Genomic DNA, 8,796 nt, shown 5'->3' on the forward strand with positions numbered 1-8,796 from the left:
CACTGGTGCCACCTTGGATCTGGGAACCATGTTGTGTATCGTGGATTTTCAGGGGCCAGCCGGCCACTCTCAGCCATATGTCCCCAAACAGAAACCTCGGCCCGTTTCTCTGGCAAACAAAACTCAACTGCCCCTCTTCTGGATGGCAAATTGCAGGATGAACTTGATACTAAAACCGCAGGCCGACTTGGTAGTGGTGACACCTTGGGCCTGGGAACCATCATGCGTATCGAGCATTTTAAGGAGCCAGCCGGCCACTCCCAGCAATATGCCCCCAAAAACAATCCACGGAATTTTTCTCTGGCAAACAAAAATCAGCTGCCCCGCTTCTGGATGGCAGATTGCAGGAGCCACTTTGCACCATCAAACCAGCCCGACTTGGCACTGGTGCCACCTTGCATCTGGGAACCATGCTGCCTAGCGTGGATTTTCAGGGGCCAGCGGGCCACTCTCAGCTATATGCCCCCAAACAAAACCCACGGCCCGTTTCCCTGGCAAACAAAAGTAAGCTGCCCTGCTTCTGGATGGCAGATTGCAGGAACCACTTGGTAGTATCAAACCAGCCCGACTTGGCACTGGTGCCACCTTGGGTCTGGGAACCATCCTGCGTATCGTGGATTCTAAGGAGCCAGCCGGCCACTCCCAGCCACAGGCCCCCAAACACAAACAACGGCGCTTTTCCCTGGAAAACAAAACTCGCCTGACAACTTTTTGATGGCAGATTGCAGGAGCAACTTGGTACTATCAAACCAGCCCAACTTGGCACTGGTGCCACCATGGGTCTGGTCACCATCCTGCCTATTGTAGCTTTCCAGGAGCCAGCCGGTCACTCCCAGCCATAGGCCCCCAAACACAAACCTCGGCCCGTTTCCCTGGCAAACAAAAGTAAGCTGCCCCGCTTCTGGATGGCAGATTGCAGGAGCCACTTGGTACTATCAAACCAGCCCAACTTGGAACTGGTGCCACCTTGGGTCTGGGAACCATCCTGCATATTGTGGATTGTCAGGAGCCAGCTGAACATTCTCGGCCACAGACCCCAATCAAAAACAACGGCCCGTTTCACAGGCAAACAAAACTCAGCTGCCCCGCTTCTGGATGGGAGATTGCAGGAGGCACTTGACACTGTGAAACCAGCCCCACTTGGCACTGGTGCCACCTTGGGTCTGGGAACCATGCTGCGTATCATGGATTTTCAGGAGCCAGCCGGCCACTCCCAGCCATAGGCCCCCAAACAAAAACCACAGCCTTTTTCTCTGGCAAACAAAATTCAGCTGCCCCACTTCTGGATGGCAGATTGCAGGAGCCACTTGGGACTATCACACCAGCACAACATGGCACTGGTGCCACCTTGGATATGGGAACCATCCTTCCTATCGTGGATTTTCAGGGGCCAGCCGGTCACTCTCAGCCATAGGCCCCAAACACAAACCACGGCCCTTTTCTCTGGAAAACAAAACTCAACTGCCCCTCTTCTGGATGGCAGATTGCAGGAGCCACTGGGTACTATGAAACTAGTCCTACTTGGCACTGGTGCCACCTTGGGTCTGGGAACCATGCTGCGTATCATGGATTTTCAGGAGCCAGCCGTCCACTGCCAGCCACAGGCCCCGAAACACAAACAACAGCCTTTTTCTCTGGCAAACAAAATTCAGCTGCCCCGCTTCTGGATGGCAGATTGCAGGAACCACTTGGTACTAACAAACCAGCCCGACTTGGCACTGGTGCCACCTTGGGTCTGGGAACCATCCTGCGTATCGTGGATTCTAAGGAGCCAGCTGGCCACTCCCAGCCACAGGCCCCAAAATACACACAACGGCGCTTTTCCCTGGAAAACAAAACTCGCCTGCCAACTTTTTGATGGCAGATTGCAGGAGCCACTTGGTACTATCAAACCAGCCCAACTTGGCACTGGTGCCACCATGGGTCTGGTCACCATCCTGCCTATCGTAGCTTTTCAGGAGCCAGCCGGTCACTCCCAGCCATAGGCCCCCAGAAAAAAACCTCGGTCCGTTTCCCTGGAAAACAAAAGTAAGCTGCCCCGCTTCTGGATGGCAGATTGCAGGAGCCACTTGGTGCTATCAAACCAGCCCGACTTGGCACTGGTGCCACCTTGGGTCTGGGAACCATCCTGCGTATCCTGTGTTCTAAGGAGCCAGCCGGCCACTCCCAGCCACAGTCCCCCAACAAAAACCACGGCCCTTTTTTCTGGCAAACAAAACTTAGCTGCCTCACTTATGGATGGCAGATTGCAGGAGCCACTTGGTGTAATCAAACCAGCCCGACTTGGCACTGGTGTCACCTTGGGTCTGGGAACCATCCTGCGTATCGTGGATTCTAAGGAGCCAGCCGGCCACTCCCAGCCACAGGCCCCCAAACAAAATCAACGGCGCTGTTCCCTGGAAAACAAAACACGCCTGCCAACTTTTTGATGGAGTTTGCAGGAGCCACTTGGTACTATCAAACCAGCCCAACTTGGCACTGGTGCCACCATGGGTCTGGTAAACATCCTGCGTATCGTGGATTCTTAGGAGCCAGCAGGCCACTCCTAGCCACAGGCCCCCAGACAAAAACCTAGGCCTATTTCTCTGGCAAACAAAAGTAAGCTGCCCCGCTTCTGGATGGCAGATTGCAGGAGACACTTGGGACTATCAAACCAGCCCAACTTGGCACTGGTGCCACCTTGGATCTGGGAACCATGCTGTGTATCGTGGATTTTCAGGGGCCAGCCGGCCACTCTCAGCCATATGTCCCCAAACAGAAACCTCGGCCCGTTTCTCTGGCAAACAAAACTCAACTGCCCCTCTTCTGGATGGCAAATTGCAGGATGAACTTGATACTAAAACCGCAGGCCGACTTGGTAGTGGTGACACCTTGGGCCTGGGAACCATCATGCGTATCGAGCATTTTAAGGAGCCAGCCGGCCACTCCCAGCAATATGCCCCCAAAAACAATCCACGGAATTTTTCTCTGGCAAACAAAAATCAGCTGCCCCGCTTCTGGATGGCAGATTGCAGGAGCCACTTTGCACCATCAAACCAGCCCGACTTGGCACTGGTGCCACCTTGCATCTGGGAACCATGCTGCCTAGCGTGGATTTTCAGGGGCCAGCGGGCCACTCTCAGCTATATGCCCCCAAACAAAACCCACGGCCCGTTTCCCTGGCAAACAAAAGTAAGCTGCCCTGCTTCTGGATGGCAGATTGCAGGAACCACTTGGTAGTATCAAACCAGCCCGACTTGGCACTGGTGCCACCTTGGGTCTGGGAACCATCCTGCGTATCGTGGATTCTAAGGAGCCAGCCGGCCACTCCCAGCCACAGGCCCCCAAACACAAACAACGGCGCTTTTCCCTGGAAAACAAAACTCGCCTGACAACTTTTTGATGGCAGATTGCAGGAGCAACTTGGTACTATCAAACCAGCCCAACTTGGCACTGGTGCCACCATGGGTCTGGTCACCATCCTGCCTATTGTAGCTTTCCAGGAGCCAGCCGGTCACTCCCAGCCATAGGCCCCCAAACACAAACCTCGGCCCGTTTCCCTGGCAAACAAAAGTAAGCTGCCCCGCTTCTGGATGGCAGATTGCAGGAGCCACTTGGTACAATCAAACCAGCCCAACTTGGAACTGGTGCCACCTTGGGTCTGGGAACCATGCTGCGTATCGCAGATTCTAAGGCGCCAGTCGGCCACTCCCAGCCACAAGCCCCCAAACACAAACAACGGCGCTTTTCTCTGGCAAACAAAACTCAACTGCCCCTCTTCTGGATGGCAAATTGCAGGACGCACTTGGTACTATAAAAACAGCCCGACTTGGCACTGGTGCCACCTTGGGTCTGGGAACCATCCTGCGTATCGATCTTTTTAATGAGACAGCCGGCCACTCCCAGCCATATGCCCCCAAACACAACCCACGGCCCTTTCCTCTGGCAAACAAAACTCAGCTGCACCGCTTCTGGATGGCAGATTGCAGGAGCCACGTGGTACTATCAAACCAGCAAGACTTGGCACTGGTGCCACCTTGGGTCTGGGAACCATCCTGCATATTGTGGATTGTCAGGAGCCAGCTGAACATTCTCGGCCACAGACCCCAATCAAAAACAACGGCCCGTTTCACAGGCAAACAAAACTCAGCTGCCCCGCTTCTGGATGGGAGATTGCAGGAGGCACTTGACACTGTGAAACCAGCCCCACTTGGCACTGGTGCCACCTTGGGTCTGGGAACCATGCTGCGTATCATGGATTTTCAGGAGCCAGCCGGCCACTCCCAGCCATAGGCCCCCAAACAAAAACCACAGCCTTTTTCTCTGGCAAACAAAATTCAGCTGCCCCACTTCTGGATGGCAGATTGCAGGAGCCACTTGGGACTATCACACCAGCACAACATGGCACTGCTGCCACCTTGGATCTGGGAACCATCCTTCCTATCGTGGATTTTCAGGGGCCAGCCGGTCACTCTCAGCCATAGGCCCCAAACACAAACCACGGCCCTTTTCTCTGGAAAACAAAACTCAACTGCCCCTCTTCTGGATGGCAGATTGCAGGAGCCAGTGGGTACTATGAAACTAGTCCTACTTGGCACTGGTGCCACCTTGGGTCTGGGAACCATGCTGCGTATCATGGATTTTCAGGAGCCAGCCGTCCACTGCCAGCCACAGGCCCCGAAACACAAACAACAGCCTTTTTCTCTGGCAAACAAAATTCAGCTGCCCCGCTTCTGGATGGCAGATTGCAGGAACCACTTGGTACTAACAAACCAGCCCGACTTGGCACTGGTGCCACCTTGGGTCTGGGAACCATCCTGCGTATCGTGGATTCTAAGGAGCCAGCTGGCCACTCCCAGCCACAGGCCCCAAAATACACACAACGGCGCTTTTCCCTGGAAAACAAAACTCGCCTGCCAACTTTTTGATGGCAGATTGCAGGAGCCACTTGGTACTATCAAACCAGCCCAACTTGGCACTGGTGCCACCATGGGTCTGGTCACCATCCTGCCTATCGTAGCTTTTCAGGAGCCAGCCGGTCACTCCCAGCCATAGGCCCCCAGAAAAAAACCTCGGTCCGTTTCCCTGGCAAACAAAAGTAAGCTGCCCCGCTTCTGGATGGCAGATTGCAGGAGCCACTTGGTGCTATCAAACCAGCCCGACTTGGCACTGGTGCCACCTTGGGTCTGGGAACCATCCTGCGTATCCTGTGTTCTAAGGAGCCAGCCGGCCACTCCCAGCCACAGTCCCCCAAACACAAACAACGGCGCTTTTCCCTGGAAAACAAAACTGACCTGCCAACTTTTTGATGGCAGATTGCAGGAGCAACTTGGTACTATCAAACCAGCCCAACTTGGCACTGGTGCCACCATGGGTCTGGTCACCATCCTGCCTATCGTAGCTTTTCAGGAGCCAGCCGGTCACTCCCAGCCATAGGTCCCCAGACAAATACCTCGGCCCGTTTCCCTGGCAAACAAAAGTAAGCTGCCCCGCTTCTGGATGGCAGATTGCAGGAGCCACTTGGTACAATCATACCAGCCCAACTTGACACTGGTGCCACCTTGGCTCTGGGAACCATGCTGTGTAACCCAGATTCTAAGACGACAGGCAGCCACTGCCAGCCACAGGCCTCCAAACAAAATCAACGGCGCTTTTCCCTGGAAAACAAAACTCGCCTGACAACTTTTAGATGGCAGATTGCAGGAGCCAGTTGGTACCATCAAACCAGCCCAACTTGGCACTGGTGCCACCTTGGGTCTGGGAACCATCCTGCCTATTGTTGCTTTTCAGGAGCCAGCCGGTCACTTCTAGCCATAGGTCCCCAGTCACAAACCTCGGCCCGTTTCCCTGGCACACAAATGTAAGCTACCCCGCTTCAGGATGGCAGATTGCAGGAGCCACTTTTCACCATCAAACCAGCCCGACGTGGCACTGGTGCCACCTTGGGTCTGGGAACCATCCTGCGTATCGTGTGTTCTAAGGAGCCAGCCGGCCACTCCCAGCCACAGTCCCCCAAACACAAACAACAACGCTTTTCCCTGGAAAACAAAACTGGCCTGCCAACTTTTTGATGGCAGATTGCAGGAGCCACTTGGTACTATCAAACCAGCCCAACTTGGCACTGGTGCCACCATGGGTCTGGTCACCATCCTGCCTATCGTAGCTTTTCAGGAGCCAGGCGGTCACTCCCAGCCATAGGCCCCCAGACACAAACCTCGGCCCGTTTCCCTGGCAAACAAAAGTAAGCTGCCCCGCTTCTGCATGGCAGATTGCAGGTGCTATTTAGTACTATCAAACCAGCCCGACTTGGCACTGGTGCCACCTCTGGTCTGGGAACCATCCTGCCTATCGTGGATTTTCAGGCGCCAGACGGCCACTATCAGCCATATGCCCCCAAAAACAAACCACGGCCCTTTTCTCTGGTAAACAAAACTCACCTGCCCCTCTTCTGGATGGCAAATTTTAGGACGCACTTTGTACTACGAAAACCGCCCGACTTGGCACTGGTGCCACCTTGGGTCAGGGAACCATCCTGCCTATCGTAGCTTTTCAGGAGCCAGCCGGTCACTCCCAGCCATAGGTCCCCAGACAAATACCTCGGCCCGTTTCCCTGGCAAACAAAAGTAAGCTGCCCCGCTTCTGGATGGCAGATTGCAGGAGCTATTTAGTACTATCAAACCAGCCCAACTTGACACTGGTGCCACCTTGGCTCTGGGAACCATGCTGCGTAACCCGGATTCTAAGACGACAGGCAGCCACTGCCAGCCACAGGCCTCCAAACAAAATCAACGGCGCTTTTCCCTGGAAAACAAAACTCGCCTGACAACTTTTAGATGGCAGATTGCAGGAGCCAGTTGGTACCATCAAACCAGCCCAACTTGGCACTGGTGCCACCTTGGGTCTGGGAATCATCCTGCCTATTGTTGCTTTTCAGGAGCCAGCCGGTCACTTCTAGCCCTAGGCCCCCAGTCATAAACCTCGGCCCGTTTCCCTGGCACACAAATGTAAGCTACCCCGCTTCAGGATGGCAGATTGCAGGAGCCACTTTTCACCATCAAACCAGCCCGACGTGGCACTGGTGCCACCTTGGGTCTGGGAACCATCCTGCGTATCGTGTGTTCTAAGGAGCCAGCCGGCCACTCCCACCCACAGTCCCCCAAACACAAACAACAGCGCTTTTCCCTGGAAAACAAAACTGGCCTGCCAACTTTTTGATGGCAGATTGCAGGAGCCACTTGGTACTATCAAACCAGCCCAACTTGGCACTGGTGCCACCATGGGTCTGGTCACCATCCTGCCTATCGTAGCTTTTCAGGAGCCAGGCGGTCACTCCCAGCCATAGGCCCCCAGACACAAACCTCGGCCCGTTTCCCTGGCAAACAAAAGTAAGCTGCCCCGCTTCTGCATGGCAGATTGCAGGTGCTATTTAGTACTATCAAACCAGCCCGACTTGGCACTGGTGCCACCTCTGGTCTGGGAACCATCCTGCCTATCGTGGATTTTCAGGGGCCAGACGGCCACTATCAGCCATATGCCCCCAAAAACAAACCACGGCCCTTTTCTCTGGTAAACAAAACTCAACTGCCCCTCTTCTGGATGGCAAATTTTAGGACGCACCTTGTACTACGAAAACCGCCCGACTTGGCACTGGTGCCACCTTGGGTCAGGGAACCATCCTGCCTATCGTAGCTTTTCAGGAGCCAGCCGGTCACTCCCAGCCATAGGTCCCCAGACAAATACCTCGGCCCGTTTCCCTGGCAAACAAAAGTAAGCTGCCCCGCTTCTGGATGGCAGATTGCAGGAGCCACTTGGTACTATCAAACCAGCCCAACTTGACACTGGTGCCACCTTGGCTCTGGGAACCATGCTGCGTAACCCGGATTCTAAGACGACAGGCAGCCACTGCCAGCCACAGGCCTCCAAACAAAATCAACGGCGCTTTTCCCTGGAAAACAAAACTCGCCTGACAACTTTTAGATGGCAGATTGCAGGAGCCAGTTGGTACCATCAAACCAGCCCAACTTGGCACTGGTGCCACCTTGGGTCTGGGAACCATCCTGCCTATCGTGGATTTTAAGGAGCCAGCCGGCTACTCCCAGCCACAGGCCCCCAACAAAAACCACGGCCCTTTATTCTCGCAAACAAAACTTAGCTGCCTCACTTCTGGATGGCAGATTGCAGGAGTCACTTGGTACTATCAAACCAGCCCAACTTGGAACTGGTGCCACCTTGGGTCTGGGAACCATCCTGCGTATCGTGGATTCTAAGGAGCCAGCCGGCCACTCCCAGCCACAGGCCCCCAAACAAAATCAACGGCGCTTTTCCCTGGAAAACAAAACACGCCTGCCAACTTTTTGATGGAGTTTGCAGGAGCCACTTGGTACTATCAAACCAGCCCAACTTGGCACTGGTGCCACCATGGGTCTGGTAAACATCCTGCGTATCGTGGATTCTTAGGAGCCAGCCGGCCACTCCTAGCCACAGGCCCCCAGACAAAAACCTAGGCCTATTTCTCTGGCAAACAAAAGTAAGCTGCCCCGCTTCTGGATGGCAGATTGCAGGAGACACTTGGGACTATCACACCAGCACAACATGGCACTGGTGCCACCTTGGATATGGGAACCATCCTTCCTATCGTGGATTTTCAGGGGCCAGCCGGTCACTCTCAGCCATAGGCCCCAAACACAAACCACGGCCCTTTTCTCTGGAAAACAAAACTCAACTGCCCCTCTTCTGGATGGCAGATTGCAGGAGCCACTGGGTACTATGAAACTAGTCCTACTTGGCACTGGTGCCACCTTGGGTCTGGGAACCATG

Source organism: Melospiza melodia, chromosome 6 (assembly GCF_035770615.1).
Source record: "Melospiza melodia melodia isolate bMelMel2 chromosome 6, bMelMel2.pri, whole genome shotgun sequence".
Lineage (NCBI taxonomy): Eukaryota > Metazoa > Chordata > Aves > Passeriformes > Passerellidae > Melospiza > Melospiza melodia.